Genomic DNA, 13,349 nt, shown 5'->3' with positions numbered 1-13,349 from the left:
TCTAAAACTACGTGTAGAAAGAGCACACCATGTACCTGAGAATTGACTTAGAGTGATGAACCAAGACACATTCTAATAAAATTACTGAATATCTAAAAAAAGGAAAAAGTCTTTTGGTATATGGTTCTAAAAGACAGTGACTTGTAAGGGAAAGAAAATTAAGTTAGCCTCATATGTTTTAACAAGAACACTTATGTCTAAAAAAATGGAGTAACATATTTAAGATTCATAAGAAAATATGATCTGAGGATTTTATATGTGGAAAAACTGACTTTCAGTTACACATAATACAAACTGCTATCAATATGCAAGAATTCAGGAAATATTGTTCTTGTGAACTATTCCTGTGTATCTACTGGAAAACAAACTTCAGAATGACCAGAGACACATCAGTATAAAGACTCCTGGTGAGCATTAAATATGTAACTATTTGTAGAATTAAGATTAAGGTCAGGTGCGGTGGCTTGCGCCTGTAATCCCAGCACTTTGGAGCCCAAGGTGGGAAGATCCCTTGAGCCCCGGAGTTCGAGACCAGCCTAGGCAACGAGGCAAAAGCCTGTTTCTTAAAAGAAAAAAAAAAAAAAAAGATTAAGTGAGGGATAAAAGAGATCAAGTATTGTGTGTAATGGCTACATACTCTGATAATGTAGATACAGTAAAAGTTACTTTTAGAAAATAGAGGCAAATGCAGACAGCAAATGAAAAAATGTATCTCTTAATAATTAAAAAAATTTTATTATAATTTTATTAAAATAGAGACAGGGTCTCATTATGTTGCCCAGGCTGGTCTCAAACTCCTGGGTTCAAGCAGTCCTCTCACCTTGCCTTCCTAAAGTTCTGGGATTACAGGCATGAGCCACCACACCTGGGCATAACTCTTAGTAATCATATTGGTCGAGGTACTGCAGCATTGTTGTTTTGAGCTTGTTGCATTTATAAAAACCAATGGGACTAAATTTGAATTGGAATATCAAAATGAATTCAAAAGGTATTTTATATTTTAAAAACATATAGATATTTTTGGGCCAAGCACGGTGGCTCATGCCTATAATCCCAGCACTTTGGGAGGCCAAGGCAGGCAGATCACGAGGTCAGGAGATCAAGACCATCTTGGCTAATATGGTGAAGCCCCATCTCTACTAAAAATCCAAAAAATAGCCGGATGTGGTGGCACGTGCCTGTAGTCCCAGCTACTCGTGAGGCTGAGGCAGGAGAATTGCTTGAACCCGGGAGGCAGAGCTTGCAGTAAGCCGAGATCGCACCACTGCACTCCTGGTGACGGAGAGAGACTCCATCTCAAAAAAAAAAAAAAAAATATATATATATAGAGAGAGAGAGAGAGATTTTCTAGCTCTGGCCACTGAAAAGGCTTAGAAACTATAACTAACATAGTAATGATGAACATGTTTAGTGCCTGGATTTTGGTTTTGAAATACTATTTCCCATGAAAAGAAATCAGTGTTTGTTGGAGAAATGACAGATTCCAGGTCTGGGGTGTGAGCTGCACAAGATGAGCCTCGAATATCTGGTCATGTCAGATAGCAAGGCAGCTATCAAAGGCTACTACGGTCAAATCAAAAGGATTCAAGTGCCAATGGGAGAGGCTCTTACTATCCAAAGATAGGTCAAATTGAGCTGCAATAAAGATAATGATTGCAATGGCTTAAAACCCATAAAATATGTTGAATGCATGTGTGAATACATACATACGTGAGATCAGGATAACTAAAATGAAAGGTCACCTTTGTAGGATGACAGGAAAAATTCATTGTCTTGAAAACTGGTAAATAAAATCAAGCTTTTACTTTGCCTTTCCCATCTGAATTGTACCAATGATTAAACAAATAATAGATGAAGGGAAGTATCTTTTTATAGAACTATCCCAACTAGTAAATGAAAAAGAAATAACAGAATTGGAATATTCTATAGCCCACAATAAATTAATAGATCCAGACATTGAGCACTGATGTCTGCTAATGTCATGAAGAGAGACAACCAGATGTTGTGTGCCCTTAGAGGTACCACCCATCACTGTCTTGCCAGAGGAATCAAACCTCAGTCTGGTTAAGCCTCCGAATCCAGCGGCAGGTTGCAAGAAATATGTAAAAGACAGAAGAATGTGTCGAACTGCATCAGGAGTAAGCAACCAGCCCCATCCAGACTGCAGGAAACTCTAGGCCAAATGCTCTAGGTACTTCAACAGATAAATTGCATGGAAAAGAAAAGTTTGAAGAGGAAAACTGTAGGTTTAAGAGATATTAAGGACATATCAAAGTTTTCAAAAATGGACAAAACTAAACTACAGTGCTTAGGGATGCCAATTGGGTGATAAACCACACACACACAAAAATAGAACACACACAAAAATAGAAGGAAGTGATTTCTGTAGATGTCAGTATAGTAGTTACTTATAGGGGAGGGAGACCGTCATGTTCACAGCAGAGCACTTGGAGAACTTCTGGCTTCTTATGTGGCAAGAAAACGTTCTGTTTCTGGTTGGGTGCAGTGGTTTACACCTGTAATCCCAGCACTTGGGAGGCTGAAGTGGGCAGAACACTTGAGGTCAGGAGTTTGAAACCAGCCTGGCCTGCATGGTAAAACCGTATCTACCAAAAATACAAAAATTAGCTGGGTGTGGTGGTGGGAGCCTGTAATCTCAGCTACCTGGGAGGCTGAGGCATGAGAATCCCCTGGACCCAGGAGGAGGCGGAGGTTGCAGTGAGCTGACATTGTGCCACTGCACTCCAGTTGGCCAGGTGCCGTAGCTCATGCCTGTAATCCCAGCACTTTGGGAGGCCGAGGCAGGTGGATCACCTGAGGTCAGGAGTTCAAGACTAGCCTGGCCAACATGGTGAAAGCCCGTCTCTACTAAAAATACAAAAATTAGCCAGGTGTGGTAGTGTGCGCCTGTAATCCCAGCTACTCGGGAGGCTGAGGCACAAGAAATGCTTGAAACCTGGAGGCGGAGGTTGCAGTGAGCTGAGATGGTGCCAGTGCACTCCAGCCTGGGTGAAAGAGTGAGACTCTGTCTCAAAAATAAAATAAAATGAAGTAAAATAAAATAAAATAAAATAAAATATATTGATGTTATCTTTCCTGGCAATGAGTTTTTTCAATCTCATGTTTTATTTGAAAACTTTGAGAGTAATTTAAGAGCCACCTCAGACTCTGCTTTATGATTTTATGCACTTGTTAGTGATTTTCTATACTCCTCTGCTTTTCTCCATTCACATTCTTCTACCTTGCTTTAGAGCTTTTCTTGATTCTTCCAGCATTTGGTTGGAGTATAAAGATCTACTTGAGTACAATCTCACATTGTTTCCATTTTCAACATTTATTTTCTGACCAGAACTACATTTTTTAATATTATAGTCATTGCTCTGAAAGCTTGTGCCTGACTTCCTTTTATTTCTCATTTAATTAAGAAAGAAGGAATATATTCTACTTTGAGAGGTAGGCCATGTGACTATTTTAGTAGTTTCTATTGGGAGAAGACTATTTGCATTATTTTTTTCGGTAGAAATTTTAGATTACTTAGTTCCTTGAACAACATAAAAAAATCTAGATTTAGAAGGACTTAAATTAGAGGGAGGCTTCCTCCCACCCCTCCAGAATGGCAATTCCTTGGCTATATGGGAGAATTTCGAGGATAAAAGGAAAGAGAAGATTTGGGGTACCATTTTACTTTGTTTTCCAAGTTCTGAGAAAGCCTATTTGGCAGGAAATACAAATTGATCCAAAGATTATTTTGACTGAATCAACAACATAGGCGCCTAAGTTACAAAAAAAGAAAAAAAGAATAATAACAAGACAAACAAAAAAGACATTACTTTTTCCTCCTGAAATTATTTAAAGAGAGAAGCAAGGAACAGTAGGAAAATGTTCTTAGAAGAACATGGCAATTTGTGTCTTCTACCCAGAAAAAGATACAAGAGATAATGTCAAATAAGTGCTTTCAGAGTCAAAAAAGCTGGCAGCCCGGGACCTGGGTTTTCACTTCTGCTAAGTATTTTCTCCCTTTCCAACTGCAACAGTCTTGAAACTACAAAAATATTTTTCTTTTTCTGCTTTTTTTTTTTTGAGACAGAGTCTTATTCTGTCACCTAGGCTGGAGTGCAATGGCGCAATCTTGGCTCACTGCAACCTCTGCCTCCCGGGTTCAAGCCATTCTCTTGCCTCAGCCTGGGATTACAGGCACACGCCACCACACCCGGCTAATTTTTTGTATTTTTAGTAGAGATGGGGTTATTTTGCCATGTTGGCCAGGCTGGTCTCAAACTCCTGACCTCAGGTGATCTACCCGCCTTGGCCTCCCAAAGTACTGGGATTACAGGTGTGAGCCACCACACCCAGCCTATGAAAATACTGTTCACCAATCAAACCATAAAACAGCAACAACAAAAACAACTGTATAAGAGACGTTTTATTTTAAGTTTGTATTTTGCTTTGTATTGTTTGTTTTATTAGCAACTCCCAAAACACACATGGCCCCAGAGAATAAGAGGACCACAGACCTGAGTTGCTTTTCAGACATCAGATAGCTGTCCTTGTGGATGAAAGAAACTCCTTTCCAACTTTGAAGAAAATGTCCAGGGATCGGGGATCAGGCACATGATATTCTTCAAGGTGCCACCAGCCTTTCTCAATAAAACATCTCCAATGGGAAAACATGGAACCCAGAAAGGGCTGGTGTGGGAAAAATATGACAAGGATGGCCGGCAAAGTAAACCTATGGTGAATTCAACCCTGAGAAAGCAGATTTCCTGGAGTGTGCAAGCTTTGCTTAGGCTTAGTTTTAATAAATAATAAAGAGACACAATGAAACAAACTAAAGGTGATCTTGCCCCAGATGGCTCCTTAGGATCTTTAGAACATGGTAATTCAATTTAAACGCAGAGCCCCTACCCTGCTGGACTGACAGGAAATTGAACTGTCCAGGTCATGACTCCCGTGTATGAAGTGCAGCTGTCCAGGTCACCCCTGGAACATCTTTCACACACTTGCTGAGGGCCCTGCTAGGAACCAGGCATCTTAAGAAGCACTAGGTCATCCGGAGGCCCTTCCCATCATTAGTTCACATGAGCACGTCCCAGTCTGCATGGTCTCCTTGGGGTTACCCCTCTGCTATTAAATATTTTCTGGAGAAAAAAAAAGGACTCTTTGGCAAAGACCCAGCCTCCCTGAGGCACATACAGCAAGGGGGTACCGCCAAGAAGCAGGTGACATCCTTGAGGCTTCTGGATTCACAGACCTTTTTAGTTTAGGAAAATACAGCCCTCCTCAAACCCTATTCTTCTCAGCAGGTTTATGTGAAATGAAAGCCTGGAAGTCCAGCCACAAGTCTCTCCTGAGGCTGAGACACAGAGCCAGCCAGAATGAAAAAGGGAAAGGGGAAAATACAGAGAGAGAAATTAAATCAGTATCTCAAAGGTTTTCCTCTTAAGTTTTTTCTAAAATGAAATTCCTTTCATTTTAGTGCTTATTTTAGAGTTGAGGCAACTGAGACATGGGCATACTGACCAAAGGCATACAACTAGTTACATACAGTGACACAACCAGTTACTGACAGCTACTAGTTACTGACAGATACTAACAGCCAACAATAGCTGGCTCTTTCTATTATACCATGGTACCTCTTCATTTTTTCTAATTTCCAACCTCTGTTCTATTCTAAACTGCCCTTGTTAATAGGCACTTAAGTCTCTGCAACTAGAGTCTTAGACATATTTGGAAACTTCTCTTAAGCATGTTGATCCATCCAGGGCTGAATTATCCATGATCGAAAGAATTACTCCACCCTGGGGCATATCCAACAAGATGAAAGATTCAGAAATAAATTACATTGTGCTCCATTCTTCCTGGCTCTCAATATCTTCCCACATAAGAAATCAGTTTCCTGAGAGTCTCCAGGCTCCGAAAGGCCATCCTAAGGGATGAAGGCAAAGTCTTATGGGTCCAGCCACCCACCACAGACATCTCTAGGATGACTTTAGGGACCTGATTTTTCCTGTGGCAATGATGCATGTGGCCTGGGAGTTTTGGGAAAGGCAGGTTCATGAGCTATTTCTGTGTAGTTAAGTGTTTAGTCTTTCTCAGCATCAGCTGGCAAGGCCATGTCCTCATCCCACTGCCTCTGAGAGTCACTGCTTAGCTGTGTCTAAGCAACGAGGGGAAGAGGGGGTGATATTGTGTCTAACTTTGAGAGTAATCATTACTGTGTCAGTGTGCAAATGACAAGTTCCAGTGGGTAGTGTAGGAGGTTTTCTAGTTATTTTGTCTATTATAGGCATGGTCCAATACTTCCTCTTCCTCTTCTTTTAAGAGGAAGACTGCAAGAGAACAGGATGTACTGTTATGCTTTATAATTCAGGCAGACAATACAGGTATTGGCTAACTTGATTTGCCATGATCAACTGCCTTTTTTTTTTTTAAGCCAATCTGGCAGAAAAGAGTTGGACTGTTGTGAGAGTTGCATCGGCCCTTCCATTGCTTTTCTGTCCAATCCATTCACCAGCAGCAGAATAGTCAAGGGACCACATTACTTTGCTGTAGAACAGAGAGGTCTGTGGTTGTGAGTGGGTTGACTGGGAACAAAGTTCTATCACTCCAATTCTGATTCTGGATTCTGAAGTCATTGCTAAGTTACTACCAGTCCCCATCTCCACAAATCACTCGGTGGACAATTAAAACTAAGTTAAACAAAGTTGAGCCTACTGAACACAATTTTTTCTTACAGTCGGGGGCAGAGGTGTGGTGGGAAGGGAGGCCAAAACTAGACCTAACCAAATAAGTGAAGAGCAAACAGCCACAGTGGAGGTTCTCATGGTGGCTCGGGTACTTCCTCATGCCCCGCCTCTGCCCCTGCCGTCTCTCTGCAACTGGAGTCCCTCTGAATGCTACCGCCGCAGCCACTCTCTTCTGTCACCCTTCGCTCCCTCCTCACAGATTCCCAGGACTCGCCAGACAGAATTATTGCCTTTTCAAATGATTTAAACCTCCTCTCTCAAGGCTTTCCTCCCCAAATTCTCCACCTCCCCTCAATTCCTCTCACTCCCTTGTACATTCCATATTGTTCTCTTTGTCACTTTCTTTCTCTCTTTTTTACCACTCCCATGTCTAGGTATGCTCATGTGTGGAGAGACAACTTTCTACTTAGGTTAGATGATCTCCTTTTCAAAAATGTGGAGTGTATTTCCACAAATCTCAGACACTGAGTAGGTAGGATACTAGAGTTGCAAGAATGTTTGGACAGTAGCAACTTTAAATATTGCTTTTCTGTTTGTGGTTCTTTGAGACATATCCAAACAACTAATGGAAACAATTTTTTTTCTAAGTTTTAAGTAAGCTCTGTTGCTTTGGTGTCAGCAGCCTCTACTGCTGCCTCTTGCCAGTTTTCCACTTGGTAGAAGATGCTTCCTAAAGATGCACTTTGTGAAGTCTCTGCGGAACCAGCATAGACCAAGCCAAATCATGATGAAAATTCTTGTTGTCTGCTCCTTCTGCCAGTGCAGTCCTGTGTTTCCACTTGTTGGAAATACATCTGCCTGTCAATGTTTGAGAATGCCAGCACCTTTTTGATGTTACGAACTCACAGTGCTCCTCTTCCAGAATGCCAGCATTCATAATTTTTAAGCCTCAAACTTTCAAGAAATGGAAGCAATTGAATTTCGCTGCATTTAAAAGTAGAAATGGTACTATTACATAGCTAGAAATTTCTATCAGGTATGTATTGGCAGTAACATTATTTATGCTTTAAAAAAATGAGTCCTTCTAAATTTACATTTGTGTGCCAGTCACAAGTTATGTTTCTAGAAGGTTCTTTAGCTTCAAACAACTTTCTTTTTGTCCCAGAAATTCTGATTGCTGTGATACAGAAATTTACAGAAGTTTGAACTGAAACAAAAAGTTTCAAAACTCAGCTGGACATAAATTATATTTATTACTGTGAGGGAAATACTTAGTTGTAACATCTCTTACAGGAAAGTTTTTGAATTTTTTAGATATGACTAATAACAATTTAGGAGGTACAACTTCACAAGGAGAAAAAGGATTTGAGTGAAAACTTTTTTTGGAGGTAAAATAGAAAATCACAAGTGTAACTATAGATGAACTCCTATAGAAATCATCTACTAACTTAATTGAGCAAATGAAATCCATTAAACTTTCGAAAATCAAACATGCATGATTGAGTTCTTTTTATCTACCTGCAGAGTTGTTTGTGGAATCTATTATTTTCAAAGCATGCTATCATAACATGGGTTGTCAATAACTTGATTCTAGTAATATGGTAGAAAGGGCATTGAATTAGGAATCAGATAACCTGGGTTTTATTTTCACCCTGCTATTTACCAGGTTTGTGACTATGGTCATGTCTCTTCAATACTTTGGATCTCTGCCTTCTCATCTGTTCAACAGAAATGATAAATATCCTACACCTCCTTGCCTCTTAATGTTGTTGTGAGGATCAAATAAGGTCCTAGTTGTTAAATCACTTTGAAACTATAAAGTGCTATACAATATAACACATTCTGCTCATTATTACCTCAGAATTCCTCTCAGATTACATTGCCTCAAATGCATTATTTAGGAAAAGTACAAACTTGAATGCCATATGGAGTCCTTGTTGACACTGCAGATGTTGGTTAATTTTAGATTCTAAAAGAACAAAAGAACAGAAGCACTACCAGGCAAATTAGCCTCTCTTTAGCTTTTTCTTCGAAATCTCATATTATACGAATACCAAACTAAAAATGGCAGGCTAAATATTATAGACAATTACATCATTTGAAGCATTGAAATTCTGTATATCCAAGCCCTTTTGCAGAACATGAGTTTATTCCCTCCAAAGCAGATTTCCAATGAATTTAATGCTATAAGATTAATTATGGTTACTCTTTTGAGGGCCAAGTAAAAGAATTTAAATCTTAAACTTTAACTGTAAATAATACAAAACCAAGGAACACATAAGAATCTCAGAACCACAGAAAGACATGCAATCCACTTTGGTAGCCATAGTCTCTCTTGAGCTAATGGAAAAGTGAACTAAGCTTAGCTAACCTTGGGCCCCTCTGAAAATCTGGTCATATTTACAAGAGGGCATTTCTTTGTAGAAGAACAGGTGTGACAGACGTCCACATATTCATGACAACTTTTGATGGCTCCATCAGTTTGGGAAGACCTGTCCTGCTCACATGTACCATCTGTAAGACATCTTTTTGCATCTTGTCAAATCCAACATCTGCTTACACATGCATAAGCAAGAGGTGTTTTTGTAAAATATATAGATGGCATCTGTCATTCTATCTTTTGTTTGCATACCACCCACTCACAAAATATATGCTGGAAAAAGCTGAGCATTTTGTAAGTGTCTTGAAATTTTAAAAAAATTATGGAAGCAATGGAACAAATGATCCTTCATATCAGAGCATATTCAATAGATTACCTGAAGTAGTTTAAAGTGGTCTATTTGATATTCTGAGCCTATGTTTTTAATGACATTTTCCAGAGAATAATTCTGTCCCAAGACTGCTCACTAGGTCTTAAGGCCTTAAGATACGAAATATCACTCTAACTAGAAATAATTTTCAAATACAGGCTATAAATGTTTCACCTATACAATTCTTGTTCCTCTAAAAGAGGCAAAAATGACAAAAGATGTTTTAATCTATATTTTAGTAACTTAGTGGTCACTATAGGATATATTTCAAAGTATGCTCTCATGTGGATTAGAAATATTAAAAGTAAATCCAAAGGGTAGGCTTTATGACACTGCTCATTTTGGATGCAGTCTAGACTCACTTTTTAAAGTGTTAACTATATTATCAATGTCCCTCTACCCTGCTCATATGCTACCTCTTTCAGTACTAAAGACCTGGTAAGACAGGTGCTACCTGATTCCATGTTTCATAGTTCTCTCAAATTGGAATAACATTTTAACCCTCCAAATATTTGTCCCATGTGAAGAATTTTGGATCTGTCCAGATGAGTACAGGCCTGAACCAGAAACTGATTCAAACAACTTCATTCACTGCTGAATGTGAACTGCAACTGACCCCTAAAGTAAATTGGCTTAATTCCCTCAGGTTACCATCTGTTCCCTTCCTTCTTTAACTTCACCAGTGGGCTGAGTTTAATCATAGACCTGGAGGAGTCCTTGGCGGAAGGGGAAGGAATTCTGGCTTGGGTTAGTGTTCAGTCCTTGGGTAGGGCTGCAATAGTAGCATTATTCCTACCATGAAAAGCAGACTCTGGGAATTAACTAGAGAAATCATTTGTCAAACCATGGGAACACCATGAGTTCAGTTTGTCTAATTTTGCTTGAAGATATTACATCAACTAAAAATCCTCTGCCAGAGATTTAAAAACGTAATCCAAACTAACTTAATGAAAAAGGTGAATTTGGCCGGGCACAGTGGCTCGTGCCTGTTATCCTAGCACTTTGGGAGGCCAAGAACTGGGGAATCACTTGAGCTCAGGAGCTCGAGACCAGCCTGGGCCACATAGCAAGATGTCCATCTCAAAAAAAAAAAAGAAAGAAAAATAAATAAAAATTTAAAAAGAAAAAAAGTTCAAAAAGGTTAATTTATTGGTTCTTGTAACTGAACAATTTAGGGCATCTGATTGAGGTGAAGCTTGATCTAGGGCTCCAACAGTGTGACCCAGGACCTGACTTCTCTCTCTCCATTCTCAATTCAGCATCTTCAATATTGGTTCCATCCTTGGGCAAGTTCACCCTTTGTACGCCCAATATGGATGCAAGCTACTCCAGGGACTACTTGCACCTAGGCTCAGATCCAAGTTGACTTTTTCTTGTGAGTCCAGAATGGATTATTGTGACTGGGGGAATAGGACACACTAGATGGTATAGGCCAAAGTCACATGCTTCACCCCTAAGGCAGGCAGGGAAGCATTAGATGTGGGAACATCATTCCCCTTGTCAATCCCATGGACTGAGAGTAAGGGAGTTCCCTGAAGACCATGAGAGTGTGGTCAGTAGAACTGATGTTCTCAACAGACATTGGGACCATGCGCACAAATAATTTCAGAAAATATTATTTTTCACATAAGAGGGAATTCTGGATAGATAAAGTCCAAGTCTTACCAGCTGAGGAAGAAAAAAAGGTAATAGCTAAAGGAGAGACTGTACCATTTAAAAAATGGAAGACAGTTTCAACTAGAGTTGGACTAGATACTCTTCAGAGAGTTTGGACAGTTCTACAATTTGTAGATTTTGTGATTCCTGATGTGCACTGGAGCTAAGAAAAACTTCCTGGATGGTTACTTGCTGTATCTTGTTAACTTCATGTTCTATTTTTAAATACTTTCTCTTATGCTATAATTAAACAAGAAAAAACAAAAACAAAAAAACCTCCATACACATGAAACAGAACCAAAGAGAAATTCTATGTGGAAAGATAATTTTATTTTCTAATAATGATAGTGGCCAGGCGTGTTGGCTCACACCCGTAATCCCAGCACTTTGGGAGGCCAAGGTGAGTGGATCACTTGTGCCCAGGAGTTCAAGACTAGCCTGCACAACATGGTGAAACCCTGCCTCTACCAAAAATACAAAAATTTAGCCGGATGTGGAGGCACGTGCCTATAGTCCCAGCTACTGGGAGGCAGAGGAGGGAGGGAACCTCCTGAGCTCAGGAGGTTGAGGCTGCAGTAAGCCATGATTGCACCACTGCACTCCCGCCTTGGTGACAGAGTGAGACTCTGTCTCAAAAAAAATAGAAAATAAAAAATAAAATAAAAATCATAGTGATGTGGCTGGGCTAGCTTCTTAAGATGTATATATTTTTTAAATGGCAGCTCACGCTACCACATCACTCATACACATTTCTACATCTGTATATATTCTCGCAAAGAACTCATGTAAGTTTAGGATCCTTCTATCCTCATCTTGGATATCTGGAATCTGATAAGAAAAGGTCTTTTGGGAGTAGAGGGGGGAACTAATGTAAAGATAGACACCTGCTCTACATGGCCCAGTTATAAAGCACATTTACAAAAGTCTACCCACTTCACCAAGCCCTAAAATCTATTTTCCAAAAGCAACTATGGGAAAGTGAAAAATTACTAAGAGAAATGAGAAGCAATGCTAATGAAAAATGGTCAAAGGGTATTTGGCCCTGGGGCTAGGGTAGCACTAGAGCTGTTTCGGGCGGGGAATACTTTACAATTCCAAACCCGTCAATCCTATTTGAGACTTCATTCCAGAGATGCTTCTATATGTTGAATTAAGAAAATGCAAGTTTTCTAGAGGATGCAATTCATTAGCTGGGGCATAATCAAATTGAATTTTATTCTCTTTGAGTATTTTTTTTCTTCCCTTTTAAAGCATCATTCCAACTATTATTGGTTGCAGGAGAGGCAGATTAAATATTTTTAAATGTTCCTTATTAGAAAAAATATGGCTGGATGCGGTGGCTCATGCCTGTAATCCCAGCACTTTGGGAGGCCAAGGCTGGTGGATCACTTGAGGCCAGGAGCTTGAGACCAGCTTGGCCAACATGGCAAAACCCTGTCTCTACTTAAAATTCAAAAATTAGCTGGGCATGGTGGTGGGCGCCTGTAATTGCAGCTACTCAGGAAGCTGAGGCATGAGAATCACTTTAACCTGGGAGACAGAGGTTGTAGTGAGCTGAGATGGTGCCACTGCACTCCAACCTGGATGACAGAGCAAGACTCTTGTCTCAGAAACAAAACAAAACAAAATCAAAACAAAACCCACAAAGAATGCACAGGGTACTCTTTTTTTTTTGATGGAGTCTCACTCTGTCACCCAGGCTGGAGTGCAGTGGCGCGGTCTCGGCTCATTGCAACCTCTGCCTCCCGGGTTCAAGCAATTCTTCTGCCTCACCCTCCCAAGTAGCTGGGATTACAGGCACACGCCACCACGCCCGGCTAATTTTTGTATTTTTAGTAGAGACGGGGTTTCACCACATTGGTCAGGCTGGTCTCGTACTCCTGACCTCGTGATCCGCCTGCCTCAGCCTCCCAAAGTGCTGGGATTACCGGTGTGAGCCACCGTGCCAGCCTGTACAGGGTACTCTTAATGAAATGAGAAAGTTAATTCTTGGAAAACTGAAGTTCTAATTTGAAGTCCCAACATCTTAGAACATTCCTTTGGAAGATGTTATCAGTTTATTAAAGTTTGGGAGACCTCTGGGGATTTATCATAAGGATATATTTGCACAGAGATGTGCCAGGTTATTCGCTACACAATTGTTTGTAAGAAATAGCAACGACTGGAAACAACCCAAGTGTTCGTCAAGAGGGGAACGATTAAATAAACTATGGCATATCATGCAGTGTAACACCATGCAGATGTTGAAAGAATGAGG

Source organism: Hylobates moloch, unplaced genomic scaffold, assembly GCF_009828535.3.
Source record: "Hylobates moloch isolate HMO894 unplaced genomic scaffold, HMol_V3 SCAFFOLD_15, whole genome shotgun sequence".
Classification (NCBI taxonomy): Eukaryota; Metazoa; Chordata; class Mammalia; order Primates; family Hylobatidae; genus Hylobates; species Hylobates moloch.
This window is presented reverse-complemented; position numbering follows the sequence as displayed.